The sequence below is a fragment of the Nilaparvata lugens genome, chromosome 3, assembly GCF_014356525.2.
Source record: "Nilaparvata lugens isolate BPH chromosome 3, ASM1435652v1, whole genome shotgun sequence".
In the NCBI taxonomy this organism is placed as follows: domain Eukaryota; kingdom Metazoa; phylum Arthropoda; class Insecta; order Hemiptera; family Delphacidae; genus Nilaparvata; species Nilaparvata lugens.
Window position 1 is genome coordinate 25,395,281 of NC_052506.1, and position 21,028 is coordinate 25,416,308.

At 35.2% G+C, this 21,028-nt stretch overlaps 1 protein-coding gene across 2 annotated transcripts in view; it reads right to left on the reverse strand.

The window, feature by feature from the left end:
* The window catches only part of LOC111049519 (insulin-like growth factor-binding protein complex acid labile subunit), a 301,718-nt gene extending 299,886 nt beyond the window's left edge, over positions 1-1,832 (reverse strand). The window contains exon 1 of one of the 2 annotated variants that reach the window (XM_039423387.1): positions 1,679-1,832. The gene's annotated coding sequence lies outside the window, so the exon portion shown is untranslated. The remainder of the gene's footprint in view (positions 1-1,678) is intronic. The other variant, XM_039423388.1, reaches the window with a different exon arrangement.
* Between the last annotated feature and the right edge of the window lie 19,196 nt (positions 1,833-21,028).

A 21,028-nucleotide genomic window follows, 5' to 3' on the forward strand; every position in this document is an offset into this window, starting at 1 on the left:
TTAAAAAGTCACGTTTCAGATTACTTTTCGACGTTAAACTTTTTGGAATACACTCAACATCAAATACGACATTTGAAAAACCCGTGTACTTCCCGACAAAAATTAAATCAATTAAACAATTACGTTCAATCTATTCTAATTCAATTCAATCATGAAACCTAGTATACAAATTATTATTTACAATTCATTACTGAATATAAAGGCACAGAGTGATCATTGAAATTGTGTAAATTGGGATCTACAGCAATTATTGATAGAACAGGTTATTTCCTCATTTAATGACAATGAAATTATATTAGTATGATTTTTTTCTCATCGTCAATGATGCAAGATATTGTTTGAGGTTACACAAAATATAGATCACAGTTAAGCAGCATTAAACATTAAGATATTATATTGGAAACCACAATCACAAAGAGCACAAGGATTATCATAATGGACAGCCCCATTTATTAATTTCCTTATCAACTTCTGAAATCCTGGAATATTACACTTTATACTAGTATACTGTAATATAAAACAGGGTCGTTAAGAATCCAATTAAACCTCAGGCGCGTAGACAATTGATAAGGCAATAACTATTATTCCTTATCGATATTGATGTTTTGAGATAAGACATGGATACTTTCCTGAGGGTGACAGATCTATGTTGGTTAGTATATGCAAAAAAGCTGTTTGAAGTTGAGTACTTGACTCAGTAAGTACTCAACTCACGTACTCATGAGTACGTAACTCAGTACTTAACTTGGTAATTATCCTGCATCAGGCATGACTTCAATCTATTGACATATTTATTCATTTATTCCATGAACATCTTGCGAATATCGTAGATATCGCAGAAAGATTCTCAATGACAGTACTATTTAGATCGAAAACACAAACAACGTGAATTTACGAAGAAATACAAAAGATATGTAAAGCCGGTAATTTCCATTTTATCTATTCACTTATTCCATAAAAATATCGCAAACAGTACAGAGAAACATCTCTAATTTCAATCACCGAATTATAATCCAAATTTAAAAAAAAAACAATATAACATCATTATCAAGAAATGCGGCAGTGCTTCTGCAAAGCCGATCGGTAACATTATCTCTATCTATTTATTCCATAAGAAATCTCAAAGATGTAGAAAAAACATCTACACGATTTCAAGCTCAGTATTGTTCAGATAGAAGAAACAAACAACATAAATTATTCACGAAAAAGTACAGTTGTACCTTCTATCACAGATTTAGGCCAGATTAATTTTGTTGTTTATAAGTGATGTTCGCACTGTGTCGGTTTAAACCATTTTTTTTAAGTGAATAAATCCATATCAAGTATCGTTCGTTATTATGTTATTAGCTTAAGCCACCATCTGATTGAATTCAGTTTAAACTTTGACTGTACAAACGGCACTCTATGCTTCTATGAAGCCGGTCAGTCACTCTTTATCTACATCATAAAAGATCTGACAATAATTATGAAAGAAATACCACTACGACTGTCAATGACATTTTTTCTTATCTCAGAAACAAACAACATTAAATCAGAAATGCAGTTCCATATTAACACCTTCTATAGTATAGAAAGCCGGCCGTATATTATAGAAACCACCTATAACATAGACATAATTAAATGAAGCATCTTATTATAAAACTAGCCGGCTCCATCAAAATATAGAAAAAACACTCACCAAAATTCGCCGAACCATAAGTAGCAGCTGAAAACAAATCTGCACCACGTTCACTTTCAATTCACGATAAATTCACGACAATCGACAGCAACACGGGAGTGGCGAAAAGTAGTTGCGCACTGAAGGAGCGCTAAGCAACGACTGACCGACTTCCGAGAGCGCGTTACCCAAACAAACAGCGGCGTTTGAAAAGGATTCCACGCATGCGCACTGCTCAGTTTGTGTCCGAGGGGAGCCACAAGACAAAGACGGAAGGAAGTGATGGTGCCGTTCTACTTTTGGCAGAAAAAAGTGTGTGCTGCGGGTTGCCTACTCAAGCCCCTTACTAACATCGGATAAATAAGCACCAGCTGAAAGGAGAAGACAATGCTGCTCTTTAGATTGCCATTCTACCTTTCTTTCTCAACCGCTCTCACTCTCTCTTGTTCTCTCTCTCCAGCAAGGCTCTCTTTTTGTTCTCCCGCTCACCGCAAAATGAGCCTCAACCCCATTTTATCAGTGGAGATTCAATAAAACACCAGATCCATTGCGTTGAACTGATCTAGTGCGTTAAATTGCCTCCAAAAAACCATTATCGGTTGAAGTTGGATAGAAGGGAAACCTCACAGTTATCTCGTCAATATCTGCACTGTTAATTTTTAAAAAAATGTTTGAAATTACAATTTGAATCTACTGAAAACTTGAAAGCCACGATTATATTGATCATTTTGTAAATAAAAGCTCTTAGATGTTTTGGAAAAATTATCAAAATTACAGCTAAATAATAGCAATCAATGTAATTCTCACTTCAAGTTACAACTTTATACTACTGGCACTGAATTTGAAATTTTATATGAATTAATAATGATTTATTGATTATATTTGAATTCAATAGCTTCTTGTCACTATGCTACCTGATTTTGAGTTTTACTGGTTAAATTTTACTAAAATGAGACCATGGTGTCATTGGAAGCGGCTTTTGGAACTCTACAAACTAGAGAATCTTGAAACAAGTTACTGGACACTTAAGTTCATATCAGTATCATAGTAGACGAAGAATCTCCAATGTGAGAAAATATTTATTCATTTATCTTTTTATTTATTTATTCATACAATAATTATGACAATTTTCACTAAGCCTTATGAGACCCATAGTGGTACAAAAACAGAATATAGCACTGTACAAAATTTTACAAATTTATTTTTATTTATTTACAAAGCATATGACACTAAAGTAATAACATTGAAAGATAAAATAATAAGGTAGTCCTTGTGCTATTTTTCTTCCAAATTTATAGGTGACAAAGTCCAAGATAAGGTTAGAATTTCACTTGTACAATTTTTATAAAATTTTAGTCCAAAATAAGCATTAGAACTATTAATTTTGAATTTAGATGGCTTAGATTGATAAATTAATTCGAAATATTCCACTCAATTACCACTTGTAATGAATAATATTGAGTTATTTGAGAAAATTTGTAACTATTCAAAAAACACAAACTCGTAAACACTGAATGTAAAAAAAATAAACAGAATAAACTGAATTAAACAGAATGTAAAATTAAAATTATAATAGTTGTGTCAGTGAAATGTGGATTACACTAAAAACAAGAAAATATTAGCCATGAATGAAAAATGTCAATAGTATTTGATATTAGCGGGCATTTTCAAGGAGAGAGTATATCAATAATGCATATCACTAATAGGATATCTTGATAACTTATGAATTATCAAGTATAATGCCACTGATTGACCTGATTACCAATTTGGTACCACAGTAGCTATATTACCCATATAGTAATATAGTTACCATATTTGGTACTATATTCAATATGGAACACATCTAAGATGCTACCAACATTTTGGACCGGTTGCTCAAAAGCTTGTTTAATTTTAATCACGAATTAAATGCCCGATATCCAATCAGAGATGCCAATTTCAAAAAGCCTTCTCTGATTGGTACTCATGGCATTCAATTGCGGTTTAAATTAAACAGGCTTTTGCGCAACCGTGCCTCCGCTATGTGTCATTAAAGGAAGAAACTCTTTAAGAAACAATGACAAGAACTTTCCACTGATTCCATCACTATTATACATATTGAAACTCTATGTAATTTATAGAATTGATTATTTACTTGGAAGTATCCTATACTATTAAACGAGCAATTTCTGTTTGGATGTTATATATCTGTATTTGACCGGATATCGAAAACGGCTCTAACGATTCTCACGAAATTTGAAATGAAGTAGGTTTATGATATGAAAATTCGATTGCACTAGGTCTCAGCCCTGGGATAACTCGCTGAAGGACATTAAAAGGAAAAGTACGTCCTTGGAAAAACATCTGGATTTTTTTTCGTCTGTCAATACCGTAATGGAAGTGAGTGAGCGAGTGTATGTGTGGGTTATTCCTCAGCTGATCTTACGAGAAAAAAATCTAGCAAGAAAAACTTATTTTTGTTTATTTTTTATTTTTTTAGAATACATTTTTACTTCAGAAAGTCTAAAATATTAACTAGATGCTGTTAAGCTGCGTTTACACCAAAGTTATTTTAAAAAATGTTAATAATTTAATCCTTATAGATTCTTTTAGATTGAACGGAACTTGACAAACACAATATGTTCATCATGTGTATGATAAGTTATGTTCAATCTGATAGGATCTATAATGATCAAGTTATTAACATTTTGTTAATAACTTTGGTGTAAACGCAGCTTTCCTGTAAAATAGTACATAGTATATAAATATAAAGAAAATAAAAATCTCAGTACCCTTTTTTTGAAATATTTAGTACATAGTATATTAACAAATATTGAAGCAAACATAGTATATCATTCTAAATCGAATCATAGTATATCTATTCGTAATTGATGATGTGTTTGTATTTTTTAAAGTGTGAATAAATTGTTATTTTGATGAGTGATAGTAGGATAACCTAAATTTTGATTTGGACAGTAGTATAAATTTGGAAAGGAAATCTTTCGTTACAAATTTTCTATGCTTTCACACTCCAGAGCGAAGCTCGGTCCCCCGATATTTCAGTATTAAACACATTCGGAACTATCCTACAAATACTTCATATTGAATAATTCTATATTTTATTGGGAAAAATGTCTCGTGCCATGCATATTACGGTATCAATTTGAAATCAACCTACAAACAGTCCGCATAAGAAACAATGTCAAAGTGGAAATTATATTCTTGTTAAAGTCATAATAGAATTTACAAATAATCTAATAACATTCGATATCAAACAGATTTAAACCCACACTGCTTTAATATTATTGTCGCAGTGGAAAGAAACTTTTTTGTCAGAAACAATGGCAAACGCATTCTACTGATTGAACTGATCATAAACTATGGCGCTTCAGAGCCCAACAACTCAAACTCAAAGCATAGTCGAATTCCAAATCAAGACCAGAGTGAGAGAGGAATGTGATTGCTGCCACATCACAATTGAATTTCTAGTGTGTGTGAGAGAGAGAGAGAGAGAAAGAGAAAGAGCGAAATTTGCTGGATTTGGCAAGGCTGACGGTCGTATTATGTGAATAATGTCTGGATTACACCCTGCGATAACAACTGGGGAAGGACGGAGAAGATGAGGAGTAGCAGAGAGGAATGAGGGAGAGAAAACATGGAAGGTAATGGAGAAGGAACAGATGGATGAGTGAAGAGGAAATGAGCAGAGGGTGAATTGATTTTGAGTTGGGAGAGAAAATAGGAATGGGAAAAGGGAAGAGGAGGAGGGGAAGGAGTAATAGGAGGAAGAGAAAAACGAGTGTAAGGGAAAATATCAGAGAAATGAAAATGATTTCAGATTGGAAAATATGTGAACGTAGTTGAAGAAGGAGATTGATTGAAAACAAATGGGATATTTAGGATACAGAGAAGAAGAGAATAAAACAGAACAAGGAAGGGCACTAAGCAAGTGGAAAGATTGTAAAAAAAAGATACATAAAGAAGAATAGAGTTTGATTGAGAGTAGAAAAGAGGGAGAACGATACATAAAAAAGCGATTAGATGTGTTAAAGAAACTGAGAGACCGTATTAGGAAGAGAAGGAGAAAAGTATATACCAGATTGAATAAAAAGAAAAATGAAAAGAGGGAGAAAGAATGAGAGCCAAGTTTAGAAAATTTAAAGGTAGAGGAAAATAGGAATCAGGAATGGCCAATAATAGAGGAAATGTAGAGAGAGAAGTGATAAGAATGAGATGATAAATAATAGAACAATAAGAAATTAGAAGGAGGAAAAGCAAAGGAGTGATGAGAAAATAGTGGTAGAAGCAGGATTAATTTGAGAGAAGAGAGGGAAATGAGAAGACAGATAATAGAGAATGGGAAAAGAACTTGGGAAGAAGAAGAAGAAGAAGAAGAAAGGAAGAAGAGGAAAAGAGAAAGAAGAAGATATCAAGCTCACTAAAGCTTTCCTTCTCAGCTTCTAACAGCGGCTGAGTCCTTTTCAAACCAGTGATAGAAATGTCTCCTACTAAACAAAAAGCGCCTCGCCAAATTACTCATTCCAACATTTTCATCCTCCTCTTCCTTCTTCACCGCCTCCTCCTGCTCCTCCTCCTTGCCCTCCTATTCTATTCTTCCCACTCCTCATCATTATCATTTTCTTCTTCTTTGTCATCCAGCTTTTGTCTCTTCTGCTCTGTGATCGTTCTCGTTTGACTCACACACCTTTGTACAACATTCGTAACTCTTTCTTATTTCATAATTCTTGTCTCATCTTCCAACGGGATACTGAAAGATATTAGGGAAAACTGTGGATGGCGTGGAGGAGGGGGCAAGAAATAAAATCCACGTCATTGAAGTAGACGCTCTCTTTTCCGGGACTCCCGTTTTTTAACGGTGACCCGGGCACCTAATCTTTTTTTTCTCATTCAACAGTAAAACATTTTATCGCATTCATCTGTCTCCTTAGTGTACCCCCACCCCTTTCCCACCATTATTTCCAGAGGAAATAATCTAATTCCAGCTGTTTCATTTCATCTGATCATGATTTAATCATCATCATCATTCTAATCATAATCATAATTATCATCATTATCGTCATCATAAATAATTATCCAGTTTGACAATATTAGTACTTCTTTGAGAAAGACGAACTTAGATATTCGTTTCAGCATCAGGCTAAATATCGTTAATTATTCCTGAAGAGTTTTTGAACCCTTGGGGAAAGACTTATAAGGTAAAGATGAAGGAGTATTATTATTATTATTATTATTATTATTATTATTATGAGGTTTGAGGTTTTGCTTGACCACCATTTCCCTGGGCTCCGACCCCCAAGGAAGAGTGACAAGCGATTTTTCCAGAGTGAATGCTCCACATGTCCATGTGGTAAACAATCATACTGGGTCCGTTACCATTAAATCGTTTGCTCTGAGTAGACGTAATGATCCAAGAATGACAGCCTTCTGCATCTGACCTGCAAGCACAGCAGCAGGTCTCTCACAGGCTGGAATCGTTCTAAGGTTGGCCAAAAATGAAGGTCTCATGCCTCCCAGTACACCTACAATCAACACCACCATTCTCACAGAGTAGCCTGGGTTTAGCCTGCGCAGCTCCATTAGTAGGTCATGATATTTCGTCTGTTTTTCCTCCTCTTTGGTGACAATGTTACCCTCAGCTGGTGCTGAAAACTCAATGACATACATTGTCTTCGAAGTGATGTCAAGGAGGACAACATCAGGCTTTGTGGCTCTTAAAAGCCTGGTGGTAGAGAATGAGTAATTCCAATAAATTCGGTACCTCTCATTCCCCACAACAGATTCAATCTCCCCTGGGGCATAAGGCAGCACTGGTGTTTTGTCGATACCATATGAGTGTCTAAGATGGTAATAGAGAACTCGCAGAGCAGCATTATTATTATTATTATTATTATTATTATTATTATTATTATTATTATTATATATTATTATTATATTATTATTATTATTATTATTATTATATTATTATATTATTATTATTATTATTATTATTATTATTATTATTATTATTATTATTATTGTCATTTGTTACGTGAAGCCACAAATCTGAGATCTGAGCAGAGCTCGAGTGGCATGTAACATGTCATGAACATTTTTCTATGCAAAGTGTATGCATCTGTATAAGCTCAAAGTAATTGAGAAATTGAGAAATGAGAAATTCATTCTCATTCTTCATTTCCCATAATGGAAGCACTGTATAATCATGGAGATATCATACATATTTTATTAAAAATAAGTCAAAAATCAATAAAAATAAAAACAATTTCATTAGTAATCATTATAAATTATAACTAGAATGGAACAACTATGACAAGGTAGAAAACAATCCTAAAGAGAAGAATGGAAAGTTTCTAATCAAAAGAACAATACGATGAGTCAGTCTCCCCCAACAATAATTTTATTTTATCAGTGGTGGAGTACCCTGGAATGAAATTACATCATTCTTTCTTCTTGGTCATTGAGCTTCATGACAAATTGTGAAATTGGAGAAGATAAATTCCTTGAAGAATTGAATGAGCAAAAATGTAGAACTCCAATGCAAGTCGAGGTTGAATAAGAGGTCAACTGGAAAATAAAAGTCTGTATCCAAATGAGACTCGTAAAACTGATAAAAATTCTCTGTTATTCTGATTTGACAGTAAAGTAGCGAATTTCACAATAAAAGTAGAATATTTGACAGCTCTAGAGAAATTATATTATACGAAACTCTTCTCAACATTCGGAATTTAGAATAATTTAATTCTCTGACAATATAAACAATAACAATTAACAACAAATGAGTAATCAGTCATGAAGTGTATCCACATAAGGATATTGGGTATTTTTCTAATAATCATCCTTGTATTCATAATAACTTCAGAGTTTTTATTCTAATCTGAATAGTCTAGAAAAGGATAGCGCGATCGCATCAAAGGTGGACATTATGTCCATATTAGTATTTTCGTATCTTCAAAAGTTCTTCAAAATTCTATGTTTCTTCTTTACATCTGTTAGAATCTTTACTCTGTTAGAGTTAGGCTACATCTTTTGGATTATCTTGATCTGAGTTCAGACTTAGGCTCAACTTACACTTACGCCACTCAGGTCGAGAAGAGACTGCGACTCTAGTATTTTCTCGACGCAGCATGTGTTTTTAAATGGTGACGTCACGGAGACTAGAATCGACTGGTTTGAGTGTTACCATTTGAAAACTCATGCTCTCGACTAGAGTCGAGTCTCTTCTCGACCTGTGTCACGTGAGTGTGAGTTGAGCCTTATGCGCTGCGAGTTAAACACATGTTTCTCAAACAAGGAATAGAGTACCGCTAAGAGTACGGTGATCGAGATCAGAGCGCGAACTTGCCGGCGAGAGCTTGGTCAGTTCGTAGCCTGAGAACCGGAGTCGCGTGACCTGCGATCAACTTGCGTACTTTTCGCGTTACTTTTGTGAGTCGCACAGCACGTTAATCATTCTGTACGCACCGTAAAGCTGCGTACAGACTTTTGCGCCACAATCACGCGCATTTCGTTTTTCATCAGCTGATTATATCTCTATTTCTGCAGAAACGAAAAGATGGTCATAATAAGCTTATCATCAGCTGATGGAGAGTGAAATACTAGTGTTTGTGGCACGTAAGTCTGTACGTAGCTATATAAGTTGGGAAAATAAGCCCTACAGTAAACACAGTACCAGGAATAATTAACAATAACTGAAAGACATGCAAGAGCTCAGCCAATTTTCTTGCTGAGATGTGACAATACTGCTAAAGAATCTCAACAACAATCGTCTGTGAACTTGGAGGAAGACATACAGCTCCTGAGGGACAACTGACAAGAATCCTGGAAGCAGGAATTCATCAGAACCGGACGCTGAACAAACACTGATCAGCTCTATCCTTCCGGCCGAATCCTGAGGGAACCTCTCCTATTCTAAGTTGTGTCACATTTCTCCTCAGTTGTCACATCTCAGTGAACGTTTTACAACTCGTCTCTCTACGTGACAATCCTGAGCAATGGCGTTGCTAAGAAATCTGAAAATTTCTGCATTCATTTTGAAGGAAGTAGGCCACAAAAATATAGACTTTTCTGTAGCAATTCCTTGTTGGAATTTCAAGTGTATTTCTTCGACCGACCAGAGCACCCATTCAACGCACCCATTGATCTATCACCTACTCACCTACATCGAATACCTTTTCCTTCCAAATTTTCTTTTTTCAATTTATTATAGCCTCCTTCTTTCAATCCTCCTTTATCGCCTACTTTTTCGAGTCTTTGTCTGTTTTTTGAAACGTTCCATCGCCATCTTCTTGAGGTTTATCGCTTTCCTTTCTCCTCTTCTCTCTCCCTTGCAAGATTTATCATCTTTACCTTTCCGAGATTTCTTCGCTTCTCTTCCTACCTTATTTTCTCTTTCACACCTCTTCAAATTTGCTTCTTTCTATCTCTGACTCTTTTCTGTACTCTTTTCAACACAATCGCCGTCTCTTTCTTCACTCTAACATTATTAGTTTGTCATCTTCTTCTTCCCCTTCCTCTCCTTCCTCTTCTTTCTATTTCCTCTCCATCGCTTCTCTCACTTATTCTTCGTCTTATTAATTCTTCTCATTTCTGAAAATAATTCTTCGTTTTTGAAGGAACCATCCTTCCATCCTTCTAAAAAAACCCTTCCATGCTTCATTTATGTGAAAATTATCTTTTTCTTGTTTTCGTCTACTTTTCTCTCTTTTCAACTCTTGTCTTATCGTATACTTCTTACCAAATCCTCCCTCCTACTCACAATAATTATTTATTCCATCCTTTCTTTTCCACCTAGTTCGACTCCTCCTTTCTTTATTTTTCTTGGTTCATACTACTCTTATTCTTATTTCACTACTTGTAAATCTCTCTTGTTGTCTACGTTTTTCATTTTGACTTATCAACCTCTCCTCTTACATTCCTCCTCTCATTCATCTCCTTCTTTTCATTCATCACATTCATTTCGTTCATCCCTTCTTCTCATCAACCTCATCCTATTCATCTCCTTCTTCTCATTCATCTTCCCTTCTTTTCTCCATAACCATCTTCTTGTTCTTCTGCTCTTATACTCTACCAACTTCATATACCTTCAACTTCTTCCTCCTTATCTTCTTTTCTGAAAGGCTGCTCCTTTCCTCTCCTCCAGCTCAAACCCCCCCCCCAAATCTTCTTCTTTTCAAAACAAACTGTTTTTCGCCACTTGCTTCCTCCTCCTCTTCTTTCTATCACTTCCTCTTCCTTTCTTCTCTTTCATTGTCTCCCATCTTATTATCATTTCATTACTATTATTCTTTTATTGATTCAATGATGCGAAATTATCATGCAAAATAGTTTGGGGAGGATCAACAGGCACAGCCAAAGACTGTTCCCCCCCCCCGAATTTTGATTCATTAAAATAGTCCAGAAAATAGGTTATGTTTTCTTCACTTCATAAAATTCTGTCTAATTTTCTCACCAAGAACTTGAATCAATCTTCTTTTCATTCTTCTATTGATTTGTAATCTCATGTAATTTTTTTGTTTTGTAAAGGATTGTTTGGCAGAGAGGACCTGGAGTCCCAACTCCGCCCTAATAAATCGGCAAATAATCAATTAATCAATCTCCTCCTCCTTTTTCCTTCCATTCTCCTCCTTTATTTCACTTCTCTACCTCGTCATTTTCCCTTCTTTCTCTCCAACTCCACAACTTCTCTCTTCTTAAACCCTCTTTCAACAACCTTTACACCCCCACTCCCATCATACACCATTAATCTTTCACATCCGGCGACCTTCGTCGATTGCTTCCATTCATTCATTTTCAACCCAAAAAGCAGCAGACTCTCATTGCCTCTCATTGCAAATTCTGCAGCGTCCTCCTCCGATAATTCACCTCCATTGGCAGAAGCGGCTGCCTATTATTGCACTTTATTATGAGACGAACGAACACCTCCCCAGTTAGCAGCCCTTTTCTTCCCAACAACTCGGTCGACGATGAATCTTCATTCTTCGAATAGCGGAACGGTGATCGGAATCTCCATCTTTTTGTCCTACCTACGCACCATCATTTATCTGATTTTATCGAAGTAATTATTGGAATTTATCGGTGTAGATATCATGCTCATAATTAGCTGATTAGTTGAGACAAGGTAATAATGAATAAAGTACGATTCATTATAATCTGTCAGTATTGGGACACGTTGATGTTATATACGAGAAAACCAGAAAATTGTACGTTTGAGACACCCACACCCTTAGCACAGGGCGTAAGGGTGGGTTCTTTTGATGTGTTTACCTCCTTACTACCCTAAACAGAACTGGATGTCAAAAATTTTATTCCAAACTTTTTCCTCTATAACCCTTCGTTGACTTGACTATTATCTGTGGTCAGAAATTGTGAATGTAATTTTTTTTTATTATTATGTTTCTTGTAGAATAGATTTCTATTCTCTTGAGAATTAATCAATGTTTGTTACTTTCAAACAATCAGTAGGCTAACAACGTTGAAAATGGAGAGTTATATTGTTATAAAACTGTAGTCTGAAATAATAATCTGCTGTCAATGTTATGTTTCTTAAGGAGAGTAAAGAGTTTCAATTTCGATTTCCATGGAAGTTACAAACAGGGATGAAACTACGTAAAAGTATGGCAGTGACGTGAATCCAATACTTTTCATTCCAATAAATTCAACCTTTGTCAAACAGAAAAAATGTCAGCTGAACGAACGATTGACATATTTTAATATAAATTCAATAGGAGCTAGATGGACAAAAGAGAGAGAGAGAGAAAGGAAGAAAGAGTGTGTGACAGAGAGAGAGAGTGAGCTTGTGTGTGTGAGAGAGAGAGGAAAGACAGCCCTGATGCTCCCATATTGCATCCATGTTTTTGCTCCTTGGGTCAAATAATGTATTATTCATTTTCTTTATCATCCTTCTGAAAGGATATTTCCGTCATCTTGTCAAAAATACAAGCCTGTTTCAATGATGTGCCTGTTTTTTCATTTCTCTTTCTTTCATTCACGTAGCATCTAAAATTCTAATTATTCAATCTTGTTGATTACCTCATATCTATGAGCTTCTATGAAAAAGGTTATCAATAGAATCAGTGTGTTATGCTCATATGCATAATAACATTGAACCTGTTATTCAACCAATTGTGAACAAAAACTTTGAGAATTTAATTAATTGAATTGAAAATTGATTTGGAATTTCTTTTATTGATTAATTGAATTGTTTGAGTTGGAAAAGTATTGAAGTAACTTGAGGCAACCGATTCTCATAAGAACCACTCATGATCCTCACTATCCCCACTACCCTCATAATCATCCTATGAGTCACTATCCATTATGAAAGTGCGAACAGAACGATTGGCTCGCTGAAGATTTCGTACGAAACCACTAAAAAGCCGTTAATGATAAAACATTTCAATTTTATCTTGGTGAACTAAAATTGAATCTCAACCGTTTTGTTCACTTCTATGCTTTACGTGTTTGTTTATGTCTTGTATGTTTTGTCTTTACTATGTTTATTTGTTTGTGTTACATGAAGGTCGATCGCGAATGCTCCCTACACTAAAAGCTTAACATCGACCTTACCATTCTTTTTGTACTCTTGGAGGTTGATGTATGAGTGACAGATGAAATATAATTCAAGAGTGGATAAGAACTTGAGGAATATAATTATGTAAAAAAAAAAGAATTTCCTTAAATAGAACATTTCTTGAGCTTAGCTATCTATCTAGCGATTTGATTTAGTCTTTGATAATAATTCAATTGATATTCCACAATTAAATCTTCAAAAGCTACAGAGTGAATGACTTTTGAATATCGAAAAACCGACAGAACTGAAGTTGGAAGTTAAAACTTCCTCATAGAATAGAATAGAATATAATAGCGGCCTTTATTTTTACCTAGGAGGGCGAGGTTAGGGCGCAGCCGGCCTTCTCTTACACTCAACCCTCCAATACAACGCTAAATAATTACTAGATTTAACAAATCAAATTCGGAAAAAAAATATATACAATATTACAAACAAGGTGGATAAATATTATTGAAATACAAAATAAAAATCAATGGAGAAAAAAAATAATAACAAAACCTGAATTATAATTAAGATATGAATAGAAATTAATGAATAAAAACTAAAAAATAATACAATGTTACAAAAGAAGAAGTAGAAAAAGAAGAAGAAGAAAAAGAAGAAGAAGAAGAAGAGGAAGAATGAGAAATGATAAATATTGAATTGTTTTTAGAAAAAGAAAAAAGAAAGAAAAACTGGCCAATGAACCATGTGCTAGGTCCAGCCACCCACACCACCGCTGATCCACCTGAAAACAGCCGCTCCAAACCGACGAGGTTCCTCAATTCGCCTCAGCTCAACAGGCAATGTGTTCCACAATCCACAAGCCGTCACAAGTGTGCCTCACCTTTTAAAAGATAATAAAAAAGATAATTTGAAATGAAATTTAGAATTTGGAAAGTAGGCCGGCACATCTAGAAAATGAATCTGAGTCTATACTATTTCAATAATTCATGCAGGCGAACGGTTTAGAGTCAGAAAAACTACAATAAGCTTCTGCCATGCCTGATTTAATCGCCGTTCACTATTTTAACTCTACAATATTTTAAAACAAACAGAATATCTACAATACTGACAGGAAAGAGAATAAAAATCATATTAAATTTAACACGTTACATTACCTTTATTCTCTGATCTGGGGGCGCATTACTATCCTTACGTTAGATATTAATACGTCACCAAACCAAATAATATCATTTGCAAATATTAATTTTAGAACAAAACTCAAAACAGAAAAACCCAAAGACCACAAATTTCGTCGATGACCCCATACACCAATTTCAAACCCGCACTCTGATTGACATTTTTGTAAGACCCTTTGTTTCACTGAACTGCACTTTGTTGATGGTTTCCGTCGTGTTTCCTTTCGATGTTATTTTGTTATTTCGGCGTTTTCTTCTAAGAGTTGAGTTGATGATGTCGGGAAGTCATCTTGCGATGCGGAACCTCCGTCTCCCGAAACGGCCTTACGTTAATTCTGGTCAGGTATCATCCTCGGGACCTCTTACGACATGCCTTGTTCGTGGAGTCTATGATGGTATGAAGTTGTGTCTTAAAGCTGGATTTTGAAGGGGTGGAACATGAAGTTGGTTTGGGGTCACACATGAACCGCTGTAAATAAATGTATTACAGCAATAATTTCTAACTCTTCCTACAATTCATCAAAGGCTAAAACAGGAGTTATCTATTGATTACAGATTATTTAAATTCTCTAATTCTATTTGAATCCTCATTTTATATAGATTCTTATCTTTAATTAACTGATCCTCTGTATCAGAATTAATGGATCTTCCTTCACAAATAATTCAAAAGTTCTGTTATAATTTAATAATTAGCGTTCAGTTAAAAGCCTTAACGCCATGAGAAAACACAGTCAGAAAAATATAAAACTTGAGCAAGTCACAAACTTGACATAATATTCAAAATTACATTCCAATTTAAAGACTATCTTACTGACTTTCAGCAATACTCTACAATAATATATCTTCAGAAACAAATTGTAACATAACTGAAAACTTTCTTCTCTACTTTCTGTACTTCTTTAGAAAAAAATAAATTATCTTCCATCACTAATAAAATCAAAAGTACTATTCTCAATCAAAATTATTAACTTGAACAATAACAGGCTTTGTTTAAACAAAACTCTGATGGGAGTTTCAATTAATTAAATTCCCTAAATTATATTTAACCTTATTTTACGTACCTTAGAGGTTATTTGTAGAAACAATTATTCGTACATGATGAAGAAACACAATCAAACTTTTCAGGATATGGCACTACTAGAAAATATAAACTTTAATAAAAATAAAACTAACTCCTACATTAACTAATGATATAAACTTATAAACTTGCTCAAAAAGGGCGAAACATAATGACTACATTTTTACTTTCGTAGTGCTCCTAGCAAAGTGTCCTCCGAAACATAATCTGGTCTCTCGGCTGAGGAATCGCCCAACTACTGTATTTAGAAACAGGTCTCCTATTGGGTGTAGGGAATCAACTTGACCAATCGTCGCGTGGCTTCTAGAGCCTTAGGACCAAAAGGTAACTGCAAAATCGGTAGTTTGTTATAATTTCAATATCTTGCTGTTTTCCACCTTATCGCAATCTATGTCGTGACAGGAAGGCTAAGTTTTAGAGATAATTCCATAATCTACATTCCTCGACGAGTCGGAGCCACAATTTTTAAATATCTGTCCTGGGAAACTCGAAGTCATGGCCGTTCATAATAGAGAGAGAAAATAATTTATTTTGCTAACTCACTTACAATAATGCCTATAGTCTATTGCGTATTAAATTTACTATTATAACTTGGGAAAAGGTCTGAATTGAAAATAGTACTCGGCACACAAGAAAGGACTTGTTGAACATGACTGTCCTATGAATTGGGACAGCCAGCAGATGGTAACCATGCCGGGTACCACCCCGACCAATGTCACTCAAGAAGTGAAAGTCTTCAGCTAAGAACTTGGGTGTCTGAGTTTTCAACACTTTATGCAGAAGGAGAACAGCATGGAATGACCTACATTCATGTAACTTCATGAGTCCAATTCAAAGTTTTCAGTCACATGGTCGTCACGTCTGAGGTTGAAGATGAAGCGGGCACAGTAGTTATGCACACGCTGCATCCTCTGTAGTAGGTGAACAGTCATGTCAGTAGTTACAATGTCGCAATAGTTGAAAACCGGGAAAATCAAGGTCTTCACCAACATAACCTTTGTTGAAAAAGGAATAATGTCAGGAATCTTCTTCAACGTCTTGATCCCAGCAATCACCCTATTGCATGTCAACGTCACATGGTTTGTTCAGTCCAAGGTCTTGGTCATAGTGAGTCCCAAGTTTCTCACGTCTGAGCTGTACTCTAATTGTACGCCATTGATTGTAATATACGGTCCATCTGACAAGTCAAGTGTGTTCAGTAGTCTCGAATAACCAACCACGATTGCCTTTGACTTTGTCTCGTTCACCTTTAGCCCATTATTACCAGCCCAATCAAGTAAATGTACTAATTCATCATTGATTTCTTTCTACTGTCATGTTGGAATCCTTTTTATTAGAGTGTTTATATATTTGCAGGTCATCTGCATATAGATTATATCTGGTGGTTAGTAGAGAACTAGCCACGTCGTTTATGTATATGCTGAACAGCAGAGGACCCAAGACCGACCCCTGAGGTAGTCTATCCACAGTGCGCCACTGTGAAGAGACACCCTCCACTCTCACATTGAGGACTATGATGATTGACTCAATAACCTCAACCTTCAAGTTGGAAAAATTGATGATAGATTTGGCTAAGTAGCCTCAAACTCCAATATAAAGGCTACAATTGAATGGTGAAATATATTCCTTAGCTGAAGAATACAGTGAGCCTAGAAAAGATAGATACTTGGTTGCCTTTAAAGACTTTGTCGATTAAAAGCGTTTCGTTTGCATCTTAATTAACTCTTTCGCGCTGCTGAAAAATCGCCTCCTACTATAGTGATAATCCCTTTAAACTTTCACTTTCCCTGATACATATCACGCCTCCCATTCAACCAATGCTGGCAATTCAAAGTTTTCTGTGGTTGTTGTTGTGGAAAGTGGAAATATTCTCTGTATTCTAAATAGGAGTATTAATTATTGTGCATGACGAGGAGTACTCTGGTCCTGTATATTTGGTTTCTTTCTAGTTGTTATTTATCCAAACTCAGCAACAAAGACACAAATTCAATCTACTTAACGACCTTTTCCAATCAACATGACAAATAATTTCTTAATATGATGAATATTTCATAAATAAATTATTATAATTACTTGGTGGTTTGGAGCACATCTAGTCCTCTACATCCCTCATACCATCACAGAAATATTGAGGTCCTTGTAAACGGTTTGATAGAGAGTGCCACATTTTCATCGTATTGCATATAAAAAGAGAAAATGTTGTGCTTCTGAAATGAAATGGAACAGATTCAATGAATGTGGTGGAGAATAAGTGGAGATTGAATTATTGAGAAATAGTATTATACAGGGATCGAAGTTGAGTAATTCTAATGAATGACCTGACTTCCTTATGAACATAGGTTTTGTTTGAAGTTTATCTTGAGTTGGTAGAGCCAACACCTTCATTCAAAGACATATTAACTGCATGCGTTTTCATATTGCCGATACAGCATTGATGAAACTGTAGACGTTTATTTAGCACTTTGTTTATAAAATAGTTCTAGCTGAAAAATTAATAATCCATGCCACGTGTAGGCCTAAACATTGCATCAGGAAAACGAAGTTTCAAAACGATGTTTTTCAGGTAGAAAGCAATATAGAAACAGATGTTCCTTTTTTAATTTCGACCATATGATTTTTTAATGAAATCAAATGTACCATTAATAAAATTTAAACATTAATTCTGAAAAATCTAGAAAGAAAATTGAAATTTGGGCTTCCAGGTGCACGAGATTGATATTTTTAGAATCTATGTGCAAAATTTTGAGATCTAAATCATTCCCGTTTTTCCGGTATGCAATCCATAAGTTGACATGTTTTGATGCGAACAAACGAACAAACGATCAAACACAACCCTACTCTCTCTTATTACTTTCCTTGCCCTATTACCATAGGTAAGGAAAGTATTGCTTTCCGAAAAAAATTAAGGTACCCCAATTTGTAAATTTCTATACGTTTCGAGGTTCCAAAAGAGTGGTTTTTAGGTTTTGGTCTGTATGTGTGTGTGTGGTGTGTGTGTGGTGTGTGTGTGTGTGTGTGTGTGTGTGTGTGTGTGTGTGTGTGTGTGTGTTGTGTGTGTGTGTGTGTGTGTGTGTGTGTGTGTGTGTGTATGAGTGTATGTGCGTCTGTGTACACAATATCTCATCTCCCAATTAACGGAATGACTTGAAATTTGGAACTTGAGGTCCTTCCCCTATAAGGATCCGACATGAACAATTTCGATCAAGTGCAATTCAAGATGGCGGCTGAAAAGGCGAAAATGTTGTCAAAAACAGGGTTTTTCGCGATTTTCTCGAGAATGGCTCCAACGATTTTGATCAAATTTATACCTGGAATAGTCATTGATAAGCTCTATCAACTGCCCACAAGTCCCATATCTGTAGAAATTTCAGGAGCTCCGCCCCATCTAAGTAAAGTTTGATTTTAGATTTCCAATTATCAGGCTTCAGATACAATTTGAACAAAAAATTCCAAATGGAAAATATTGAGCATGAAAATCTCTACAATGAATGTTCAGTAACATTCCCACCTAAAATTGAAAATAAGCTCGAAATTCGAGAAAATAAGATTAGTCAATTGCAAACTGTTGGCAAGTGTTGATTCTATTAAATCATTCAATATAAAGAGATAGCAGACCTCGTGTGTCTCCAGCGTTATAGTCCTGTCACAAGCTGGCTTAGATCTTTGCATAGTAGACTTGAGATGCGCGGGAACACTAGCGTCAGGTGATAAATTTTCATAACGGCAAGGAAAGTTGTGTGAGTGCGCCATACCAGATTTTTATTTTTTAAAGTGCACCCTATAAATTCTCCATTCGGATACGGTAATGTCTTATTACACTATTTGTATGTTTTTTGTCTTAAAGCAAGAGAACTTGGTGTTTAGTTACAATTTTAAAAACATCTGCACCAAAGACAAATTCGAGGATGATGAATAAGGAGTGAAAATGATTGATTTTAACTGTGATTTGTAAAGCCGTGGACACACTGAACAAATGTTCGACAAACATGTTTTACAGCAGCTGTCAACACTGAAAATGTTTGGAAAAACAGTAATTTTTTGTTTGACAAACAATGATAATCATTCAGAATTTGACTTATGATGCATGATTTTGGATCGCCTTGACGAGCCGAGAAGAATGAAGTGTAGCACGATGAAATCTGAGCATTGTGTCAGAAGTTATAAGTGTTTGCAATATTGATCCTTGAGGTGTCCATAAGCGCCCCTCTCCACTAGGAAATACTGAAATGAAGTGCGTCTAACGAGTGATTCTCATAGAACATAATCTTATGAACTTATGTCATTGTGCGAAATATCAATGTGAAGACTATGTGAAGCTGAAAATTAGGTGTTTTTCACAATATAATGAGCATTGTTGTCAGGTGTACCTGGGAATCTATATGAGATAGAGTGCTCTACCTGATCTCAGATTGTAGAGCACAAAAATACGCCCAGAGGGATTTTGAATTATACATCTAAATCGTAACAATCGGAAGATATTGTTGAACAAAAACTAAAATTCATCAGAATTGATTTTTTCTTCAAATTTCACTCATTTTTTAAAAATCATAAATCAGTACTCATTGGAGATAGAGAGTTCCGAATGATCTCATTTTATTCAGAATTTTATAATCTAGGAAAAAGGCAAAAGCAAATTTTTCTGTCCGATTACGAGATTTGGCAGAAATAGCTGAAAACTGGAAGATAAGCCGAAAATACGAGGTTTTTGGGCCACCCTGTATCTAGCACAAGGAAATTTTGCATGAAATTGGGTCTTCTCTTATGTACCTAAATAATATATTCAAAAATCAGAACTACAATATAAATTGCAAGCACATCCCCTTTTCATGTCTATATTGACTGGACTAAAATTCAAATTGAAGAGTTGATTTTGATAATAATCTATACTGACCTCTAAAAGCTCTATTATCGTGATAAAAGGTCAGTTTAACCTCCAATGACTTAGGATAGTTATAGTCTCATTTATCGTACATACGGATGGTTAGATATACTAATTTGGAAGCAATTGACTTGGAGTATGGAGATGAATTGACAGCCCACCCACCATTGACAGATCTGATCCACTGAGCATCTCTCAATTGCAATTAAACTTGCGAATGCAATAACCGGCTCCCCAACCATCACACATAACTGTTTTGCAATTATTATTACCATAACAGACAACTATTTCCTATTTGCATATTTACATACACTGTAACACACTTTCCTATATTATTATGTTGTTGTTGTTTATCCCCTCATCTCTCTTCTGAGAAGAGAAGTTAGCAAATTGTCAGCTTTGGCCGATTTCCAGGAACTGAATCGCGTCAGGATAATCTGAATTACGCATGAACTAATTGTAATTACATCGTGATATCGTGATTAATCAACAGAAACTTGGCACGAGCAATTACACAGCTATTAAATGGCCCGCCCTTGAATTTGGCCGTTAATATTCGTGAAATTAACTACATAACAAGAGAAACAACATTGCTGGTTTTGAAGCACAATAATTCTCGTTGCCTGAATCGTTTCTTTTCTGGTGATAATTTCAATTTTTTGCTCAAGCCACTTCCATGGTATTATGGTCTACCAAATTTCTTCTCTATCAATATAATAATATAATAATA